Consider the following 10,540-nt stretch of genomic DNA (forward strand, 5'->3'; position numbering starts at 1 on the left):
CTGGTGCCACAGGCAAGTTGCTTAATTGATGCTTCCATTTTCCCACCTGTAAATTAAGGGTAGGATGAATTACATTAAGGCTCTGAGGTTCTTTCAGAAAAGTGTTCTGTAATGTCAAGTTCTTATTAGAGACCTTAAGATGAAGGTAGCTTCCTTCTCCTGATTTCTGGGAGCCAGCTGCAAATGCCTGGAATTTATTGAATTATCAAGACAGTCTGTTATTTAAAAAACAATGAGATCAGTGTTTCCACATCAATAAATATGTGCGATTGCTCCATGAGAGATGTGCCTTCCTAGGGCCAGCTCATAAAGGTGCTACACAGGCACCAGGCTAGAGCTTCAGTCTCCCCCAAGGCAGCCAGGTCTCCTGATTTGTGACACTACTGTCAGAGCTCCCAGGGCTGTGTCCTGGCCCCTTGACCTGGAGGCAGGTGGGCTGAGCTGGAGCCCTTCCACCAGCTCCTGTGCTCTTTCTAGGACCCATGAATCTCACGAGGGACAGTGAGGTAATGGCTAGAACTGCACACCGGCTTCCTGACATAACCCCAGGCAATAGCGCTATTCTGTACACAGAAGGCAGCCAGCTCGCTCTGTCAGAAAGCACTTCATCCTGCTGACTGATGACTGTTGAGCAGGATGAATTCAATTCCTTACCTCACACTTTCCACAGCTTCTCCTGCCAAGCTCTAGAGACTTTAGAGAACAAGGAGGTTAACTGAGCTAATTACCTTTAAGAACTGTCCCCAACTGGCTGCTCAGGGAATTTCAAACCTCAAGACCACAAACTGTCTTAAGTACCAGTGTGACTCCAAACAGATTCCTGAAAGGTGGCTACTGCAAGAGAAAGCAAGGCAAATAGGATTAATGAGCTCTGGACCTAACAGGAAATCCAAAGTGCCAATGAAATGTGGCTAGAGCTGAGGAATTCATCTTGAAAGTAAAGCTACATTGTTAGCAAAGAGTCGCACACCCAGTTCTTCACCGTGCTCATCTTCATTGTGGCAGAAACACAGTTGCTATGTTTCTAATATTTGGTGCATAAAGATGAGAAAAAAGATGTGCCCTCTGCTCTCATGCAAATTATAGTAGGTGTCCTGGAAAGATCACAGGCTCACTACCCGGAGAGGAAATTCTAACTTTTTCACTTAATTGATTTTGATATTCTGGGCAAGTTATTTAACCATTCTGAGCCCTAGCTTCTTTATGTACAAAAATATAAAACAATAGTTTGTGTCCTGCAGGGTTCTAATAAGATATGTAAAAGTGCAGGCTCAAGCATGCTCTCCCAAGTACAAGATAAATAGGTGTGTTCCTATAGCACTTAGCACCCTGCTTGGCACATAAGATATGCTAAAAACATGGTAGGTACTTATACTGAAAGCACTTGGCACTGAGCGAGGCACACAGTAAAGCACACTGTAAATGTGAATATTTCATACATACCTGCTTTTATTGGAATGTAAAGAATTATTTGTCTTTTGCAAGGCCATTCATCTCACCTTGCTACTCAAGTCATAAGATTTATCCCTTACTCTCCACAGTCCATATAGTTCTGACCTAGTCACTGAAAATAAGCCCTATTGTTGATGTCTGTGGAGACCACAGAAAGTTCATGCTGCCTAACTATATACCCTGGGCATGACTCCTTCTGCCCCACACACCTTACTTTCCAGAGTTAAAGAGCTTGATGCCTTCTCCCTCCACAAAGCCTTTCGTCTAACTGGTCTGGACATAGGGCTGATCAGCACATGGCAGTCTATGAACATAGCTTGACTTGACATTTAGTTCTCTTGTCCCCTCCCTACATTACCTCCTTCGACGTCTTGTTTAAAGTTCTGGTAAAGGCTACATGAATGTCACCAAAATAATTCTATGTGCTGCCCTCAAAAGTGTAGTCCCTCCTTTTTCATTATCAGACGTGTGATAGCTATTTTTAAAATTATTTTCTTTTGGAGAAAAGCTCTATACCCAGTGGCTGAGGAAATGAGATTGTATCACAGAAGAAATCATGGTGGTTAGTATGTCACATACAAGGTTTAATGGGACATCAGCACTGAAAGGCCATAAGCTTAAGAACAAACTGCATATGGGCTAGGACATTCCTCTATTCGTTTATTCATTCATCAAGCATTTTTAGAGCACCTACTTTGTTCCTGGCAATGTGCTCAGCATAAGGCAGCAACAAATAAAGTCCAGTCCCAGATTTATGGAACTCACAATCTGGAGGAGGGTGTGGGGAAAAAAAAGAAAGGAAGAAAGAAAGAAAATGAATAATTGCAAAGTCCTCTCCACTATCTTGCTCTTAGACAGATTTATTGACATTCTCTAAACATCCTATTTAATATTCCAAAGCAAGGCAGACCCTTTATCAAGGGCATCCAGGAACATAAGCAGTCCATTTATTCTTAATGGTTGAGGACACAGGAATCAGAGAGATCTGGCTTCAAATCCCAGCTCAGCTCTGTGTCATCTTGGGCAAATCACCACTTCTATTAGACCTATTTTCTCTTTTTAATAATATGTAGGTTCTTGTGAAGTATAAATGAAAGAATATGTATAAAGAAATGAATATAGAAACTGATCTATAAACTGATCTCAGAATTTTTAGTTACTGTTGTCCTGTGTTCCTCAGCTCTGATGAGCTGGACTTATTGGGAAACTTGCCGATGGTCTTTGAGAGAGCTGAAGCCTTCGCATCTAGCAGGTAGTTCGCAGGTGAAAAGTTAAGGGAATAATGGTGGAGGAACAGAGGAAACCTAGGCAGAGCACACTGATCTAGGATCTGAGAAATGCAGCACAGCTGGGGGCATTGGGACCTCTAGGCACCAGGAGAGATGACTTGATGAGCAGCCTCAGGAAGCCTGGAGAACATTTGTTCTGTGACAATGTAGGTAACCTGGAGACCAGGGGCTGAGATTTAATAATGATCAACCACTGCTATGTGCTAGCGATATAAAGGTAAAGAGGACACTGTCCAGGTTCAACAGCTCTTGGTCCACTGGGGAAGATGAACACATACACAAATTTGATTACATAGTGTGGAATAGTACACCAGGGGTTTTGAGCAAGTTTGCTTGACTTATGTTTTTATGCCTGTAAAATGGCATAACTTACCCTAAAGGGTTGTGAGAATTAAATAAGAGAAGAGATGGATACAAATATAGGTGTATATATAGATATGTATGTATTATCTATAACATATATTCATATATAATACACTCATGCATATAAGCAATTTGTAAATTATGTAGTGCCATAGAAACGTTGATTTGTTTCATATTTAATCATGCAATTCTAGTGTAGACTTTCTGAGGAAAATTATGGTCTTACATTTCTCTTTATCAGTGAATAATGATGAGAACAATGCTAAACACAAAGTGATAAATATTTGTTAAGATAAATATAATAAAAATCCAGACTATCAAGTCATTAAAAATCTCCATCCTTTCTGTCGATCCCATTCTGTACTACTCTTACCCCTGGAAAGCTACTCTTTGTAAAAAAAAAAGTTCCGGAAAACCTAGTTTTCCACGTGCATGGATGGGTGCCTTTCCCACTGACTTCAGCAAGAGCAGCAAGCTCATCTAAAGACAGAATTTGCCCTGAGGCAGCTGCAGCAGGCCAAGCTCTCTGCTCCAAAGATGAGCTGTGACCAGAGGATTACCTGGGTATTAATGACTGGCTGTGAGAAACTGACTACCAGACCCAGTCTAATAAACACACCACGCTTCTGTTCGTTGTATATCCTAAAAAGAACAATCATTTGAATATATTTTCCCCTTGAATTAGTTATATAAGGAATAAGAAAATATGCATACATAAAAAACAATCCATATGACTGGCTCGGGTTTCTGGAAATACATTAGAAGAATTCTATGAAAATAAGCTCTGCTCTCTATACAGTCTGCATTTGAGCATAAAAATTTTATGATTAGTTTATATTGACTACAGGGTTAACAGTTCTGTGAAAGAAAAAGTGCTCTTACTTAGAACTAATCATCATAATTATATTACAATCAACTCTGATTATCTGCTCCCAGATTTTTAAAGCTGTGGACTGTGAGATCATTTCGTGCCTTGTTTTCCATCTGTGGCTCTGCAGCTACTCTCCTTAATCGTTTAAGTCAAGACCCTTTTGACCCACTCAAGTTACCACAAGTAATGGGAGGTCTTGTTTTGATTTGTTCTTTTTTAGAAGGATACATCTGTACCAGTCCCCAAGAACAGGTGACAACTTAGTCTCAAGATGAATAGGTATAGTTATTCAGTTGTGTCTCATGGGAACAAAAACAGAAAAGTCATCGCTACCTTAGAAAGCTTTAGAGGCTGGCCGTCCTTTCCATGTCTCACCAGTGGTATCTTTATTCTCTCATGCTTCAATGTGCTTGCTGATCACCTATAATTCATGGCATCTGACCCAGTTTCAAACATCCCTACCAAGTGCCTTGTTCTTCTGAGAGAATTTGGTCAACTGGGCGTATCTTTTATCCCATAGGACACTAGATAGGCTATAGGTTGGTGGCCTTCAGGTCAGGGGGTCACCCCCTGAAAACAGGAATACAGTGGTTAAAATACGGCAAACAAACTGAGTTGTCTGGCTGTCCAGAGGCAGACCTCACAGAAAGGACTGTGTCTGGGCTCTTCAGAAAGTGCCCGTGGGGTTAAGACCCACATGCCCAAGGGGCAAAGAGCTCATTGAATCATGCTTTATTGATTTCTTCCCTTTCTGTTTTATTTTCCCCACTTCCTCATTTATGCTTCCTAGGATCACCTCCCAAATAAACAGTCTGCAATCAAGTCTTTGCCTCAGAATGTGCTTTTGAAGGAATCCAAACTAAGATTTTTAAAAATTGTAAATATGAGACACAATCCACTTGTCATACACAACTGATCTCCAGATTCGTCTTAAGAGCTTTACAAAAGTACACAATCCTGACCTCCACAGCATGAAGCTGAGACTTTAGATACCAAGCCCTGAGAGCTCCATTGTAAAAGCATTCAAGGGAATAATAATAGTAAGCCAGTTTAGGAAGTTCAACAATACACAATCATAAACCTCTAGAGTTGTTCTTTATTACTCCTGTTGTTCGATGTCAACAAACTAGCTATCATTCATAGATATCAAGGACTAGAAACTCCTTTTTGATAAGAAGAAAGATATTAGTTGGTGGTGGTGATGATACTGGCTGGTTGGTAAACCTAAATGTTTTCCTTCCTTTCTTAGCAACTAATTTTTATCTAGAAATAAATGATAAGAAATTAAAATAATTTTATTTAGAAAGCAAGTTACAGGAAAGCCTTGGATATTCATCTTACTCAAGGTTTTCTGAAACAAATCATAGCCTACTTAAATTTCAAGATACGATTCAAATGTCCTTTTCTACCATAACTATCCCTATGTACCAAAATTATATTGTCTCTTCTTACTTATTCCAGAACTCTCCGCTTGAACATTCACTTAGAGCTCTTGCATTGAAATGTTTTTTAGTTATTTTTTATAGTCAGTAAAACTTATCTGCATGATTATGAACTATGTGAAGACATTTTTCTTGCTATTTTAAAATTTATCTTGGAAACTCCAGTCTTTGACCTATAGCAGATGTCCAATAACTATGAAATTTAATCTTTTAAAAATATAAATCCAGTCTAATTGACCTTCTGCTTAAGCCCTTCATATGGAGTCCAACTGCATTTGGGATAAAATATAACCTCCTTTTTATTTAGGATGTAGAAAACTTGAGAGTCATTCCTGCGCTTAGAAGAAAAACCTGGATAATCTACAGAATCATAATTCCTCTTAAAGCCATCAAGAGTATATAGAAAACTGAAGAGTCACTTCTGCACGTACAACAAGAAAAAACTGGACAATCTACAGAATCATAACTCCTCTTGAACCCATCAAACTGCTAAGTCCAAGGCAACCAATTACCCTGAAACGTAAGAAAAGACAGGTGCCTCCAAGAAGAAATGGAATTTAAGAGGTTGCTTACCTGGAGCAGATGCTCAATACCACATAAGTTAGTAAGAAAAAGCTAGTTAAGTTAAAATTTTTAACAAATTGTATAAGGCCAAGTATGAGGTAGCATTAGATTACAGAACCCCTAGTAGCTGCAGACGCAATAGCAGATTTTTCCCTGTAGACCTCACCGAGTGTTCTCATGAGAGATGAGGACAAGGCAAGAGACTAGAGAAAACCTCCCTTGTAGTAAAAGTTTGGGGCAGGGGGACAGCAGTTACTACAAGAAAAGCACCAAGCCACTCTCAGACTCCTCTATGGAACAAAAGCCTTAAACTTTCTCTGAAAATCTCTTGAAGAAAGAGCAGGCTTTCTCAGAACTAAAACCTGGTGGTAACCAGGGAACTTTGTCTATACCTATAAGCTTTCCTAGAAAGACTCGGAAATATTTAAGCATGGGTATCTCTAAAGAGAAGTGGTCTACCTATGTAAACAGGCGGGGGAGGCCCAGAGCTATTGAAATTTAGGAAACAGTATTGTAAATGTTAATACTTTTTCTCACCCACCAGCTGGTGAAGCTGGAAAGATGTCAGTTACACTCTCTGATTGATTGAGCTGTGATCCCATCATTGCGGCCACGGTACCATTCCATCTGGCACTTAGACTCCGTGAATCTGGCATTTAGACTCCGTGATTGGGATTGTTTGGGAAGATGGCCAGAATGATCATATCTAGCTCGCTGCAGTCTGCTTCAGCAGCTGCATGTAAACCCAGTCTGTGGCCCAAAATATATGAATCCAGACAAAATCAATTTTATTTTGGGTTTGATTTAGAAGAGATAATATCAAAGATGGGAACATTTTACATGAATAAGTGAACATAATCAGTGTGCTAAATTATAAAGTTTAACTTATGCTATTTAATAGAAGACCATTTAGAGTTATGGAAATTCCATATGGAATCGTATTTCATGGTTATCATACAAAAATATAAAACCAAATTATAGTTCATGTTGATAAATGCTGGGTTAGGTAAAGACACTCCAAGGTCATAAAATTTAGCAATGTGTGATGCTTGCCAAGACCACGATGAGACTGTGGACTTCTTTTGTTTCTTTTAAAATACAACTTTTACAGACCATGTCACCAAACGAGCAATTAATAAGAAAGAACACATCATTAAACTCTGCTCTCAGGTAATTTATATGCCACAGTGTTCATTGTTCATAACCCAGGCTTTTTTTAGGGAATCATAACATTGTCTTAATTATTACTACCATTCTCTGGTAATTGGTTTCCTTCCCTCTCATCCAGGAAAGGTTTTAAACCAAGCCTTTGAACTGTTTTGCAAAGCACATACCGTAGATGTCACATGGGTTGTCATCTTAGGAACAAATTAACTCACGTTTTCCCTCACAATGTTCTGAGGTAATAAGAGTCCCAGGTGCCAGGAACAACAATGGAAAAAAAAAAAAGACTTCTTTCAAAATTACCACAAACTCTTTAGATGCTCAGTAACACACAGCTTTTTGTTTTGGATTTTGTAAAGAATGATTCAAAGCTTAATATTTCTAGGCCCCTTGAAAACTCACTCTCTTACAACTATGATCTATCCTGGAATTCTTTCCTTAGACAAATAGGCAGCGACCAGCTGGTGCAAGCCTGACTTCACACTGAGTTAACTTTGTGGTGGTGGAGGGCGGGATAGGCATGAAATGGACTTTCGGGCCTGTCTTAAAAACAAATGCTGGCTGTAGTTATTCACGCAACCTTTGTGAATGAGGTCATTTCTGTTTAATTGTAGACTTTTTCTTAAACAGTCTTTGGGGTAATCATGGTATCAGGCAATTGGCCTGCCTGAATTGCGCAATTTTGATATTATATCAATCCAGTCAGAGAGATAAATGAATAAATTTTGCATTAGCTAGTCCTTCCTCAAAGCTGTGAGAGGACCTTAGACAATGGACTAATACTAACGAATATAGTTGAAAGTTACCTGGGCAGGGAAGGTGAGCATAGCTGCAGGGTCGTAATTCCCAGACTTTAATATGTATGCAAATTGCCTGGGGATCTTTTTAAAATGCAAATTTTGACTAGGTGGGTTTGAGGTGGGACCTGGGCTGCTTTATTTCAAACAAGTTCCCAGGTGGTGCCAATGATGCCAGTTTAAAGACCTAGGCATGGGCCTGGTTATCAACATTTTAATTAGAATTAAACATGATCATAAAACAGGTGAGAAATTCTAGAGAATGGTTTAGAGCATAGGTTTATAGCTGGAAAGACCTATGTTTAAATCTCAACTCATCTACTTAAGCCAAGTGACTTAAGTCATGGAAACCCTTGGAACCCCATCTAAACCAGGGGATAATCATACCCACCCCAGGTAGCTGCAGTTCTAAACAGAAAAGTATAAATGACATATTATGTTCCAAATACACAACCCAGAGCTTGGCATGAAGCACGTGCTCAATGAATGACTAGAGATTATTACTGTGAATAAGCGTGGTTGTGATGGCCAAGATGTGACTCGGAATCCTTGTCCACATTGTCTACCTGAGCAGACACCTCACCGCCAAACTAACAATGGTTCATTTCATTTTTTCTTTCAGTTAGGTATGATTGTTCAACACTTTGCTTTTTAGAATTTCCAGGTGGTAAAAAGTACATGCAATCATAAAATAAATGAGCTTCAGGGGTATATCTTATTGCTATATAATGTATATGCTCCCACAAATAATTATTTTTAATTTTGAGTTGCAATGATTTTCAAATATTGTTCTGTGGATAGCTCCATGCCCCCTCAATGTGATACAATAATCTCAAGCCTCACCTAGGTGTAGTCTGGGGGCCTGTGTCTCACACATGTAGCTGAATACGTGGGCCCTCCTTTTTGCTCCCAGAGGTGGCTGCTCCCTATATTCTGTGCATCACAGTCAGTTCTGCTGCTTTGCCAGGTAGACAGCACCCCAGGAGGTCAGCCACTACGTTGAGCCCCCATAGCTCCACTGGCCTCACTAAAAATCCTCTGAGCTCTTCAGGTGCCAGAGCTGTCCTGTGGGAGAAGTATGAGGAGGGACGCAGAGGACAGAGAATGACTTCAACCTCTTTGTCCTGCAGTTTGTTTAAGGTGACCATGAGCAGCATACCCATCTCCAAATGAGTTAGAGACTTTAAAACAGTAAAAACTGTTTTTGTTCTTACAGGCTTCAGACAGTGACTGGGAAAACAAAACAAAACAAAACCAAGATCAGCATTGACTGTATCACCTTTCCCCTCTGACAATGAGCTCTATGTGTGTGAGGGGGGTCTCCCAGCCCCTCAACCCCCTTTTCAGAGGTATGTTCTGTCCAGCTTCTGACTGCTGCTGTCTAGTCCTGTAAGTACCCCAAACATGCTCTACTGTGTCTGATCCAGTGGCACAAAGCTTACCTTCTTTCCCAGGAGGCTTCATAGAGTCATGCAAACAGGTTTCTGAAGGCCAGTCTTACCAGCTTACCAGGTATTCACAGACTTTTCTGAATATCCTTTCACTCAGGTCATAATTAGGTTCCCTCTTCTATTCTGATCATTGAGGTTCTAATGAGGAAAATTAGGAGAAAGAAAAATAACATGTATTGATTACTTACTATGTGAAGGCAGGCACATGGTTAGATATAAATTCTATCTACACAGCAATCTAATGGAAGAGTTTGGTTTTAAATATAAAAGTTGAAGAAATTGAAGCTTCCAAATATCAAGTAACTTGACTAAAGCTACCGGGTTAGTAAGTATCCAAGTTGGGATTTCAGCCTGAGTTTGGCCTGAAAGAACATGCTGTTTCTACGGTACCACAAAGAACTGTAAGTTAAGAAGAGCCCACAGAAAGACAGTCCATTAATGTGTTAAACGCTGATGAACATTAGTCAGTGATGAATGTTAGCTGTGACTCGTTTGCCAGGAATATGACCCTCTTTTGTGCAGAGTCTTGCTATTTATAGGATTAAAAATTGCTTCTGAGTTCTGGCTGCACAATGTATTAATCACGTTTTGGTACAATATTACTAGTTACTAAATTCTAACGTTATAATATCCTAACTGCATTATGACTGATAGGAACGTGAAATAATGGAGCCATTTAAACTGTTGTTTACCTTTGTGATCATGAAAAGATTTAAATTTTTACAGATTTAACTCTATTTTTTAAAAAAACTGAACCGATTAAATAAACCGGTTGATTTAGTCTTTGAAATTTTAAGAACCCAAGCTCCTCTCAGTTTTTATGAAGCATAAAAAAAAAGATTAATATTTATATCACTGGTCCTTGACCCTTATGAAAAAAATAAGGATCTATTAAAATTTGATTTTAACAAAATTTTGGCAATAATACAAGTATACGTTTTTTAAAAAATCAAATGGTTTAGAGGAGATTATGATGACAGCCAGTAGTCTCTCATCTCACTCTTTACAGTTAGAATGCATTTGGCTTTGAGTCTAAGAAACAATTAAAACTGGCTTAAATAATTAAGAATTATATTATCTCACATACTGAACTCCATACACAAGGCAGGCTCCAGATGTGTGTTTCAGAATTGGGACCCCACTGCTC

General features: G+C 39.3%; 1 long non-coding RNA gene across 1 annotated transcript in view; it reads right to left on the reverse strand.

Moving 5' to 3' along the window:
- The window catches only part of LOC120618106 (uncharacterized), a 65,998-nt gene extending 56,492 nt beyond the window's left edge, over positions 1-9,506 (reverse strand). Inside the window, exon 1 of the long non-coding RNA XR_005657145.1 lies at positions 9,385-9,506. This is a non-coding gene — a long non-coding RNA (uncharacterized LOC120618106). The remainder of the gene's footprint in view (positions 1-9,384) is intronic.
- Between the last annotated feature and the right edge of the window lie 1,034 nt (positions 9,507-10,540).

This window comes from Pteropus medius, unplaced genomic scaffold, assembly GCF_902729225.1.
Source record: "Pteropus medius unplaced genomic scaffold, Ma_sr-lr_union100, whole genome shotgun sequence".
Classification (NCBI taxonomy): Eukaryota; Metazoa; Chordata; class Mammalia; order Chiroptera; family Pteropodidae; genus Pteropus; species Pteropus medius.